Source organism: Sycon ciliatum, chromosome 10 (genome assembly GCF_964019385.1).
Source record: "Sycon ciliatum chromosome 10, ocSycCili1.1, whole genome shotgun sequence".
Taxonomy (NCBI): Eukaryota; Metazoa; Porifera; class Calcarea; order Leucosolenida; family Sycettidae; genus Sycon; species Sycon ciliatum.
Genome location: NC_088652.1, coordinates 5,574,412 through 5,587,474, shown reverse-complemented (window position 1 = coordinate 5,587,474; position 13,063 = coordinate 5,574,412). Strand labels below are relative to the sequence as shown.

The 13,063-nt window shown below is 45.1% G+C and overlaps 1 protein-coding gene across 1 annotated transcript in view; it reads left to right on the top strand.

The window, feature by feature from the left end:
- Positions 1–13,063, top strand: part of LOC135825716 (uncharacterized) — a 65,631-nt gene that overhangs the window by 25,315 nt on the left and 27,253 nt on the right. The gene's annotated exons all lie outside the window — the stretch shown is intronic.

Here is a 13,063-nt window from a genome sequence, read left to right as displayed (position 1 = left end):
AAAGTGAACAATATAGAGGTTCAACAGAATTTTTTCCCGTTACATTGGCAGTTCAAATGGTCCATGCTATGTTTTCTGACATGTATCACCTTCCAACATAGCTGGCGACTCCACCGAAACTGAGATCTTCGCACGTTTAGTGCAGCCACAGATACTTCGGGCATGGATATCTGGATTCTGCTTTGTTGGAATAATTGAGCAGTGGTGCAATATGATGGTACAGCCGATTCTATATTTACTATATGCTCAAGGATCGTGGAGTTGGTGTCCAGCAGAGATTTAGGGCGATAGGTACCAGGTTCCTACCTGCTTGACCTGTTCTTAATGTGAGCACAACCACTGCATGATTACTCTCAACAGGATAAACCTCGGGTGATAGAGAATGGTTGATGATAAGAGAGAGGGGTTTTGGGATAGAATATGTTCTAGACTTCTTGGCCTGATGTTTGTTATAGGTTTGCTGAACCAAAATAACCTCACCGAACTATTGGAGACGGGAAAAATGTGTTCCTGCTCGTTACCACACGCTCGTGTGTTCGTTCATCATCTTTCTGTTCAAACCGGTTGCCTGCTGATTCCAAACTCCAATGCTGTTGAATTTCATGAATTCTGTTTAGGACATAAAACTCCACACATTTCGTCATGCCCTCCAAACTTCTTTTGAACACAGTCGGCAGTCCTCTAACCTCTAGAATATTCCGCAATCAAGCAGTAATAAGAGGATGCAAAAAAGTGTTTTACTCTCGATCATCAGAAAACAGTACCTATGGATACTCCGTAACTCTGGATACTGGTTTATATCCTCGAAACCCAAACTTGTAAAATTAATGACAACAGTAGTGAAACATTTCATCGCAGCATGAGCTTGAAAAGCGTGAACGACACCAGTGGTGGAAGATACTACAGTCTATACTTCCAGTTGAAACGTTTTGCTTGGTACATTGACCGGTCCAAAGTTACACGTTTTGTTCTTTCCCATGTAGCGCCTTCCAATATAACTCTCAACTCTACGGCAACTGAGATCTCGGCAAGGATATTGCAGCCACACATACTTCGGGAGTGGATAACTGGATTCTGCTTTGCGTACGGGAAAAACAGCACAAATTTCACGACTTCAGTCTGTGACACAAATGTATCCAGAGTTTTCGGAAACCTAAGTTCCAACACGTTGTACCGAGTCCAAGCATTTTACAACACTACGATCGGAATACACAGCAGCGTCTCTCCAGAGGTCTACATTGGAACATTGCCAAAAGGTAAGAGGTACATAACCAAAATCAGAAACGTATTACTAAAAAAGGTCAATTCTGTTACTAGAGGGAGATGAAAGAGGACTGCATTAATCATCCAAGCCCAGTGACCGGAATGTTTGTATCATCACGGCAATGAACGTAAGCATGCCAATTCCTTTGGTCTGATGTTCGCAAAAGATGCTCCATTGAACAATTAAATCATGGGGTTATTTTCTCTATAAATACGTTTAGGCTGACTAATGTAATTATTGACTCGGTTGGAATATAGGGTTACATGAAGTGTCTTGGTCCCTTTTCCTCCCTACAAGTGTAAGCATACGTGGAGATGTAATTAACGCAATAAATAGAGTTAGCTGCGCACTCAGTACAAACACATTTAGCAAAACTTCTTGGACGTTTTCGTGGCCATCTCTTCAAGAGGATTACTGCCGCATCAAAATAAAATCAAAACTCAATATATATACGCACAATGCAAGAAGTACTTTAGACCTATGTAGCACGAGCACTGAGGGCTGAAAAAATTATAACATTCAACGATATCAGGTGACAACAAATGAGATAAATTCACAACCAGAAAGTAACCATGCATTCTTCCGTAACTTCAAAGCTTGTACTGGTTCTGATATTGTTGTAAGGGTGTATGAATATTCTGATGCTACCCCTTTTGTTCAGAATAGTGATGGTCGCTCTAGTTACATGTATACTGATGATTGTTCTTCCGTTTGGTCTCATTAACGTAGTTAAAGATATTCAAAGATACCAAACCGATCTTGTACAAGCAGAACAATAATTCGTTTACATTGAATTTTTTTGTGAGTTTAGATCAGTAGTTCTCGCTTCTTTTTGGATTGCATTGTTACTTTCTGGTTGTGTATTTATCTCATTCGTTGTCATCTGATATCGTTGGCGAGTTTAATGTTCTTTCAGCTCTCAGTGCTCGCGCTAAATAGTGCCAAAGTCCCTACTTGTTTTGTGCATATATATATTGAGTTTTGAATTTATTTTGATTTTCGAGTAATCCCTCTGAAGTAATGGCCACGAAAACTTTCAAGGAACAGGCTTTTATACCAGAAAACAAGTTTTGCTAATGGTATTTATACCGGGTGTGCAGTTTACTCTATTTATTGCGATAAATATGGTTAAGAATGTAAATTTACATTTTGAAAAGTGATGGCGTTCATAGGGATGCGGAAAACTCGGCCTCTAGCCGATATTAGGCAAACCGTGAAATTATTATTAATGCTATTTTTTTCACGTCCAGGATAGTAATCAAATGGTCTGTGGGAGCTGCCCTAGTAAATATTAATATCTATATAATTATCCGAAACTCGGATGTTGAGCCAATAATAAAGGTCGAAAGGAAAGGACATATGGATACGAGTTAAGAGTAACTCTCCATCACTGTAAACAGATACTATATAAAGTCAGAAAGTGCAAAGACTAGGCACAAAACTGACAGAGTACTGAGACATTCGACGTCCTGACACCTAGCTTCAACACATCTCCGTAGCGCTAACCGACAGCCTTCCAACTTGGAAGGTTCAAGGTTATAGAAAGACCAAAGACTAGGCACAAACCTGACAGAGTACATAGATATTTATGACCCACCCAAGTTGAGAGGTGTGCTACTTTCCTGCTTCGAATTGTAGTTAGACCGTTTTGTCAAGTTACCTACTGGTCTCGTAATCGTCAAGTAACAATCGAGACACTTTGTTCCGTTGAGACTGTAGCTTGTGCTCGTTTTCGCTCCGCTGGTCTCTGGTATTTCCATACCCCTGAACCTTCCAAGTTGGAAGGCTGACAGTTAGCGCTACGGAGTTGTGTTGGAGCTAGGTGTCAGGACGTCGAATGTCTCAGTACTCTGTCATTTTTGTGCCAGTCTTTGCACTTTCTGACTGTATATAGTATTTGGTTACAGTGATAGAGAGTTACTCTTAACTCATTTCCATATATCCTTTCCTTTCAAAATATATATATACATTTTTCCACAAAAGGACGAAACAGTTCTGTCCGCAGATTGAGTATTTCGCTCATGCTCTTGTAGCAGTTGAGCACTCTTGCGTGGGGTAGTGCCTTTGCTGTTTGGGTTATGCAGAGCTCACTGACTGCGGACAGGACTGTTTCATCGTTTGTGGACTCGTCAGCGCAGCACAGAGGAAATGAGGCCGAACCTGATAGCAATGGAAATAAATATTTCCAATCAGGCCCGAACGTACCTTGCCAGAGTGCTCAAACTGACAAGTCAGTGAGCCCTGCATAACGCAAACAGCAAAGGCACTACCCCACGCAAGAGTGCTGAACTGCTCCAAGAGCAGGAGCGAAATACTCAATCTGCGGACAGAACTGTTTCATCCTTTGTGGACTCGTCAGCGCAGCACAGGGGAAATGAGGCTGAACCTGATAGCAATGGAAATAAAAATTTCCAATCAGGCCCGAACGTACCTTGCTTATATATATATATATTTACACACAACAACAAGTTTGTAAGTTTCATAACACTAAAAGCTTTTCACCCATTTTCATCAGTAGGTAAATGGGAATGAGCAAGAACGAAAACGAAGCCAGAATTTATACTGGGGGTAGAGAATCAGCAAGAATATTCTTACGCGCCTCAAAGTTTGAGGCCAGAGCTGTTTCGACAAAAGAAGCACATCAAGGTGCTGCGGCTGTTCAAGCTGCAACCGGACTGACAACTTTATCACGTGTTTGTTCTGGTACTGCATTCCCTTCATGTGTTGTTTCCCGCATTTTTCCACTGCTCCATACATTCTTATGGTAGTGTAGTGTGAACTTGAGGCGCGTAAGAATATTCTTGCTGATTCTCTACCCCCAGTATAAATTCTGCCTTCGTTTTCGTTCTTGCTCATTCCCATGTACCTACTGATGAAAATGGGTGAAAAGCTTTTAGTGTTATGAAACTTACAACCTTGTTGTTGTGTGTATATAAATTTTGTTCGCCTACCTCTCTATTTAAATATATATATATATACTCAATCTGCGGACAGCATGCTGTTTCGTTCTTTTTGAACTCATCAGCGCAGCACAGAGAAAATGAGGCCGAACCTGAAAGCAATGGAAATAAAAATTTCCGATCAGGCCCGAACGTACCTTGCCAGAGTGCTCAAACTGACAAGTCAGTGAGCTCTGCATAACGCAAACAGCAAAGGCACTACCCCACGCAAGAGTGCTGAACTGCTACAAGAGCAGGAGCGAAATACTCAATCTGCGGACAGCATGCTGTTTCGTTCTTTTTGAACTCATCAGCGCAGCACACAGAAAATGAGGCCGAACCTGAAAGCAATGGAAATAAAAATTTCCGATCAGGCCCGAACGTACCTTGCCAGAGTGCTCAAACTGACAAGTCAGTGAGCTCTGCATAACGCAAACAGCAGAGAGTGCTCAACTGCTACAAGAGCAGGAGCGAAATACTCAATCTGCGTACAGCATGCTGTTTCGTTCTTTTTGAACTCATCAGCGCAGCACAGAGAAAATGAGGCCGAACCTGAAAGCAAAGGAGATAAAAATTTCCGATCAGGCCCGAACGTACCTTGCCAGAGTGCTCAAACTGACAAGTCAGTGAGCTCTGCATAACGCAAACAGCAAAGGCACTACCCCACACAAGAGTGCTCAACTGCTACAAGAGCAGGAGCGAAATACTCAATCTGCGGACAGCATGCTGTTTCGTTCTTTTTGAACTCATCAGCGCAGCACAGAGAAAATGAGGCCGAACCTGAAAGCAATGGAAATAAAAATTTCCGATCAGGCCCGAACGTACCTTGCCAGAGTGCTCAAACTGACAAGTCAGTGAGCTCTGCATAACGCAAACAGCAAAGGCACTACGCAAGAGTGCTCAACTGCTACAAGAGCAGGAGAGAAATACTCAATCTGCGTACAGCATGCTGTTTCGTTCTTTTTGAACTCATCAGCCCAGCACAGAGAAAATGAGGCCGAACCTGAAAGCAATGGAAATAAAAATTTCCGATCAGGCCCGAACGTACCTTGCCAGAGTGCTCAAACTGACAAGTCAGTGAGCTCTGCATAACGCAAACAGCAAAGGCACTACCCCACGCAAGAGTGCTCAACTGCTACAAGAGCAGGAGCGAAATACTCAATCTGCGGACAGCATGCTGTTTCGTTCTTTTTGAACTCATCAGCGCAGCACAGAGAAAATGAGGCCGAACCTGAAAGCAATGGAAATAAAAATTTCCGATCAGGCCCGAACGTACCTTGCCAGAGTGCTCAAACTGACAAGTCAGTGAGCTCTGCATAACGCAAACAGCAAAGGTACTACCCCACGCAAGAGTGCTCAACTGCTACAAGAGCAGGAGCGAAATACTCAATCTGCGGACAGCATGCTGTTTCGTTCTTTTTGAACTCATCAGCGCAGCAAACAGAAAATGAGGCCGGACCTGAAAGCAATGGAAATAAAAATTTCCGATCAGGCCCGAACGTTCCTTGCCAGAGTGCTCAAACTGACAAGTTAGTGAGCTCTGCATAACGCAAACAGCAAAGGCACTACCCCACGCAAGAGTGCTGAACTGCTACAAGAGCAGGAGCGAAATACTCAATCTGTGTACAGCATGCTGTTTCGTTCTTTTAGAACTCATCAGCGCAGCACAGAGAAAATGAGGCCGAACCTGAAAGCAATGGAAATAAAAATTTCCGATCAGGCCCGAACGTACCTTGCCAGAGTGCTCAAACTGACAAGTCAGTGAGCTCTGCATAACGCAAACAGCAAAGGCACTACCCCACGCAAGAGTGCTCAACTGCTACAAGAGCAGGAGCGAAATACTCAATCTGCGGACAGTATGCTGTTTCGTTCTTTTTGAACTCATCAGCGCAGCACAGAGAAAATGAGGCCGAACCTGAAAGCAATGGAAATAAAAATTTCCGATCAGGCCCGAACGTACCTTGCCAGAGTGCTCAAACTGACAAGTCAGTGAGCTCTGCATAACGCAAACAGCAAAGGCACTACCCCACGCAAGAGTGCTCAACTGCTACAAGAGCAGGAGCGAAATACTCAATCTGCGGACAGCATGCTGTTTCGTTCTTTTTGAACTCAACAGCGCAGCACAGAGAAAATGAGGCCGAACCTGAAAGCAATGGAAATAAAAATGTCCGATCAGGCCCGAACGTACCTTGCCAGAGTGCTCAAACTGACAAGTCAGTGAGCTCTGCATAACGCAAACAGCAAAGGCACTACCCCACGCAAGAGTGCTCAACTGCTACAAGAGCAGGAGCGAAATACTCAATCTGCGGACAGCATGCTGTTTCGTTCTTTTTGAACTCATCAGCGCAGCACAGAGAAAATGAGGCCGAACCTGAAAGCAATGGAAATAAAAATTTCCGATCAGGCCCGAACTGACCTTGCCAGAGTGCTCAAACTGACAAGTCAGTGAGCTCTGCATAACGCAAACAGCAAAGGCACTACCCCACGCAAGAGTGCTCAACTGCTACAAGAGCAGGAGCGAAATACTCAATCTGCGGACAGCATGCTGTTTTGTTCTTTTTGAACTCATCAGCGCAGCACAGAGAAAATGAGGCCGAACCTGAAAGCAATGGAAATAAAAATTTCCGATCAGGCCCGAACGTACCTTGCCAGAGTGCTCAAACTGACAAGTCAGTGAGCTCTGCATAACGCAAACAGCAAAGGCACTAACCCACGCAAGAGTGCTCAACTGCTACAAGAGCAGGAGCGAAATACTCAATCTGCGGACAGCATGCTGTTTCGTTCTTTTTGAACTCATCAGCGCAGCACAGAGAAAATGAGGCCGAACCTGAAAGCAATGGAAATAAAAATTTCCGATCAGGCCCGAAAGTATCTTGCCAGAGTGCTCAAACTGACAAGTTAGTGAGCTCTGCATAACGCAAACAGCAAAGGCACTACCCCACGCAAGAGTGCTCAACTGCTACAAGAGCAGGAGCGAAATACTCAATCTGCGGACAGCATGCTGTTTCGTTCTTTTTGAACTCATCAGCGCAGCACAGAGAAAATGAGGCCGAACCTGAAAGCAATGGAAATAAAAATTTCCGATCAGGCCCGAACATACCTTGCCAGAGTGCTCAAACTGACAAGTCAGTGAGCTCTGCATAACGCAAACAGCAAAGGCACTACCCCACGCAAGAGTGCTCAACTGCTACAAGAGCAGGAGAGAAATACTCAATCTGCGGACAGCATGCTGTTTCGTTCTTTTTGAACTCATCAGCGCAGCACAGAGAAAATGAGGCCGAACCTGAAAGCAATGGAAATAAAAATTTCCGATCAGGCCCGAACGTACCTTGCCAGAGTGCTCAAACTGACAAGTCAGTGAGCTCTGCATAACGCAAACAGCAAAGGCACTACCCCACGCAAGAGTGCTCAACTGCTACAAGAGCAGGAGCGAAATACTCAATCTGCGGACAGCATGCTGTTTCGTTCTTTTTGAACTCATCAGCGCAGCACAGAGAAAATGAGGCCGAACCTGAAAGCAATGGCAATAAAAATTTCCGATCAGGCCCGAACGTACCTTGCCACAGTGCTCAAACTGACAAGTCAGTGAGCTCTGCATAACGCAAACAGCAAAGGCACTACCCCACGCAAGAGTGCTCAACTGCTACAAGAGCAGGAGCGAATAATTAATACTCAATCTGCGGACAGCATGCTGTTTCGTTCTTTTTGAACTCATCAGCGCAGCACAGAGAAAATGAGGCCGAACCTGAAAGCAATGGAAATAAAAATTTCCGATCAGGCCCGAATGTACCTTGCCAGAGTGCTCAAACTGACAAGTCAGTGAGCTCTGCATAACGCAAACAGCAAAGGCACTACCCCACGCAAGAGTGCTCAACTGCTACAAGAGCAGGAGCGAAATACTCAATCTGCGGACAGCATGCTGTTTCGTTCTTTTTGAACTCATCAGCGCAGCACAGAGAAAATGAGGCCGAACCTGAAAGCAATGGAAATAAAAATTTCCGATCAGGCCCGGACGTACCTTGCCACAGTGCTCAAACTGACAAGTCAGTGAGCTCTGCATAACGCAAACAGCAAAGGCACTACCCCACGCAAGAGTGCTCAACTGCTACAAGAGCAGGAGCGAAATACTCAATCTGCGGACAGCATGCTGTTTCGTTCTTTTTGAACTCATCAGCGCAGCACAGAGAAAATGAGGCCGAACCTGAAAGCAATGGAAATAAAAATTTCCGATCAGGCCCGAATGTACCTTGCCAGAGTGCTCAAACTGACAAGTCAGTGAGCTCTGCATAACGCAAACAGCAAAGGCACTACCCCACGCAAGAGTGCTCAACTGCTACAAGAGCAGATGCGAAATACTCAATCTGCGGACAGCATGCTGTTTCGTTCTTTTTGAACTCATCAGCGCAGCACAGAGAAAATGAGGCCGAACCTGAAAGCAATGGAAATAAAAATTTCCGATCAGGCCCGAACTGACCTTGCCAGAGTGCTCAAACTGATAAGTCAGTGAGCTCTGCATAACGCAAACAGCAAAGGCACTACCCCACGCAAGAGTGCTCAACTGCTACAAGAGCAGGAGCGAAATACTCAATCTGCGGACAGCATGCTGTTTCGTTCTTTTTGAACTCATCAGCGCAGCACAGAGAAAATGAGGCCGAACCTGAAAGCAATGGAAATAAAAATTTCCGATCAGGCCCGAATGTACCTTGCCAGAGTGCTCAAACTGACAAGTCAGTGAGCTCTGCATAACGCAAACAGCAAAGGCACTACCCCACGCAAGAGTGCTCAACTGCTACAAGAGCAGGAGCGAAATACTCAATCTGCGGACAGCATGCTGTTTCGTTCTTTTTGAACTCATCAGCGCAGCACAGAGAAAATGAGGCCGAACCTGAAAGCAATGGAAATAAAAATTTCCGATCAGGCCCGAACTGACCTTGCCAGAGTGCTCAAACTGATAAGTCAGTGAGCTCTGCATAACGCAAACAGCAAAGGCACTACCCCACGCAAGAGTGCTCAACTGCTACAAGAGCAGGAGCGAAATACTCAATCTGCGGACAGCATGCTGTTTCGTTCTTTTTGAACTCATCAGCGCAGCACAGAGAAAATGAGGCCGAACCTGAAAGCAATGGAAATAAAAATTTCCGATCAGGCCCGAACGTACCTTGCCAGAGTGCTCAAACTGACAAGTCAGTGAGCTCTGCATAACGCAAACAGCAAAGGCACTACCCCACGCAAGAGTGCTCAACTGCTACCAGAGCAGGAGCGAAATACTCAATCTGCGGACAGCATGCTGTTTCGTTCTTTTTGAACTCATCAGCGCAGCACAGAGAAAATGAGGCCGAACCTGAAAGCAATGGAAATAAAAATTTCCGATCAGGCCCGAACGTACCTTGCCAGAGTGCTCAAACTGACAAGTCATATATATTATATATATATAAATAGAGAGGTAGGCGAACAAAATTTATATACACACAACAACAAGGTTGTCAGTTTCATAATACTAAAAGCTTTTCACCCATTTTCATCAGTAGTTACATGGGAATGAGCAAGAACGAAAACGAAGCCAGAATTTATACTGGGGGTAGAGAATCAGCAAGAATATTCTTACCCGCCTCAAGTTCACACTACACTACCATAAGGATGTATGGAGCAGTGGAAAAATGCGGGAAACAACACATGAAGGGAATGCAGTACCAGAACAAACACGTGATAAAGTTGTCAGTCCGGTTGCAGCTTGAACAGCCGCAGCACCTTGATGTGCTTCTTTTGTCGACACAGCTCTGGCCTCAAACTGCGAATGTACAGCGCCTCCAGTGTGAATCTGTGCGCGCTGTTCCGGGCTGGTGTGTTTACACTGAAGCTGCTGTTGCGCTCCTGCGGGATGCATTCAGGTTGCGCCTGCAAATGCTACACAAATGCTACATAAGAAAGACGTGCCGCTGCGACCAATCCTGTCCATGATCAATGCTCCCCAACACGAAATGGCAAAGTGGTTAGCTGAATTACTAAAGCCAGTCCTAAATAAATATTCTGCCCACGCAACTAAGGATACCTTCGAGTTCGTGGATGAAGTAAGGGAATTTGGCCAGCAGCAGGCAGAGAACTCTGGATCGCTGTTCCTTTGCTCTTTCGATGTAGTCAGCCTCTTTACAAACGTGCCTCTCAAGGAAACAATAGATATCTGCATACAGTCGCTATACCATGATGATGAAATATCAGCCCCGCAAATACCCCAAGATCTTTTCAAGAAGCTGCTTTTCAAAGCCACATCAGACAAGCCGTTCAGTTTCAATGGCAATATGTACGCACAGAGGGTCGGAGTAGCCATGGGTTCACCCTTGGGCCCCGTGCTAGCCAATATCTTCGTTGGATATTTTGAGAACACAATTCCAGACAGTCATTGGCCCCAATTCTATAGGCGTTATGTGGATGACACATTCGCAGCATTTCACAACCGGAAACTGGCATTGGAATTCTCTGAGCGTTTAAATAATCTTCACGCAGCTCTCCAGTTTACAATGGAGGAGGAGAATAATGGAGAATTGCCGTTTCTTGATGTATTGATTCAGCATTCTTCCACAGAATTGCTCACCACAGTCTATAGAAAGCCGACGTTCACAGGTCTTTACACCCGCTGGGACTCGTTTTGTGACACTAGAAACAAAATCAATTTGATCAGATCATTAACTTTCAGAGCTAAAACCATCTGCTGTCCATCAATATTATCAGCCGAAATTGCTAAGCTAGAGGATATTCTGTGTTCTAAAGGTTACCCACTCAAAGTACTCAAGCGAGTCATGACAAGCGTTCTTGAACCTAGCCCAGATACAGCTTCTGCACAACTTGAACCTGCAACGCGTATTATCACAAAATTGCCGTGGAAAGGGCAAAATTGCATTGCCTTCCGCAAAAAGATTAAAGCTGCAATTTTGAACTGCTATCCTACAGTATCCCCCATTGTAATTTATACAACCAGGCCCGCATTCAGGTCTCTCGCGAAGGATGTTTCACCAACTCTTGAAAATAGTAATTTTATTTATAAGTATGCGTGTCGCTGTGAGCGGACGTACGTTGGTGAGACATGTCAGCGATTCTCGGAAAGGATCAAGCAGCATATCCCAGACAAGCTGTACAAGAAGCCGCCTGACAAACGTGTGGCAACAAGTGATAGCGCCATCACAAAGCATTTGCAGGCGCAACCTGAATGCATCCCGCAGGAGCGCAACAGCAGCTTCAGTGTCATCACACCAGCCCGGAACAGCGCGCACAGATTCACACTGGAGGCGCTGTACATTCGAAGTTTGAGGCCAGAGCTATTATTTATTATAATTATTTATTCTTCTTTTACTAGGGAATTCCCAACAGGCGTCAGCGCCTTTTTACAGGGAACCCTAGGTATAATTTGATGGATGAGCGAAATTCAGCTGGTGAACTAGACATGCGGCAAGCCGGTGGAAGTGTATTCCACCTGGCAGCGCCCAAATAAGAAATTGCACTAAAGCCATATCGGGTGTTAGTGGGGGGGCAGAACAAGAGCAGCAGAGACTTGGCCACGGGTGGTGGCTGCAGTGCGAGCACCATGGGCGCGCAAGGTAAAGCAGTCTCGCAGAAGAGGACTAGCAAGTCCATTCAGGCAGCGGTAAACAAATGCATAGGTTTTGAAGTTGAGACGTTTCTCAAGGGCGTACAAGTTAGTATGACTGTATAGAAGAGTGGTGGGAGTCATTCTATCCAACGAAAATATTCTCTTTAATGCTACGCGGCTGGCAGTAAGAAGCTTGTCACATAGGGTTTGTGATAAGCAATGAATATATGCAGTGCTGCCAAACTCAAATGTGGACTGAATGATCGATAAATAGAAAAGTCGTTTGCCAAAAATGCTGATATTCTGCTTTGCATGGACAAATGCTCCGACCTTCCTATTGACAGTTGCACATACTGCATCCACTTGGGTTGAGAAAGACAGATGTTCGTCAACCAGTATTCCTAAGTACCGACCGTAAGCAGATGGGGCTATGGAAGTGCCCCGGCAGTTGACTGCGGTGCCAGGTGGCAGCTCCTTGCCCGGTCGCCTGAGCAGGACAAACTGAGTCTTGGACGGGTTTAACACCAGTCCCTTCTGATCTAGGTAGCGATCCAGAGCGGCAAGGTCAGCACTCAGCTGGGTTGTGATGATCTGGATGGACTTGTGCCTGATATAGAGTGTGATATCATCGGCATAAAGTTGATTCAATGCATGTTGGAAGCACTGTGGTGCATAAAGGGTGTAAATGCAAAATAGCAGTGGGCCGAGCACGGAGCCTTGTGGGACGCCTCTTGTGCAAGGGCGGGCCCCACCTAGCTCTTGTCCTACTCTTACTCGCTGGACGCGTCTGGTCAGGTAGCTTGCAAACCAAGCAAGTGCAGTGTCAGCAATGCCAAGCATCTTCAACTCGTCAATGAGCTCTTGATGCTTAACTCGGTCAAAAGCTTTGCTCATATCTGCAAACACTATGCCGCAGTACTCGTTGTTATCAAGGGCTTGGAGCCATTCGTCGACCACTAGCGCTAGGCAGTCCTCACACGAGCTGTTGGTAGGGTAGGCAAATTGATTGTCAGGCACGTACATGATGTTGTGTAACTTAAAGAATGCAATCAGCTGCTCCAAGACAACTCGTTCTAATATCTTGCTGCATATGGGCAATAATGAGACTGGTCTGTAATTAGTAGAGCTTTCTGCATCGCCTGATTTGAAAACTGGGCTGACTGTGGCATTCTTGAAAATATCTGGTACGCACCCTGTGCTCAGAGATTTATTGATAATATCAGTGAGAGAAACTGCTATGGAATCACGACCATGCTTCAGTACGGCTGGTAAGACATT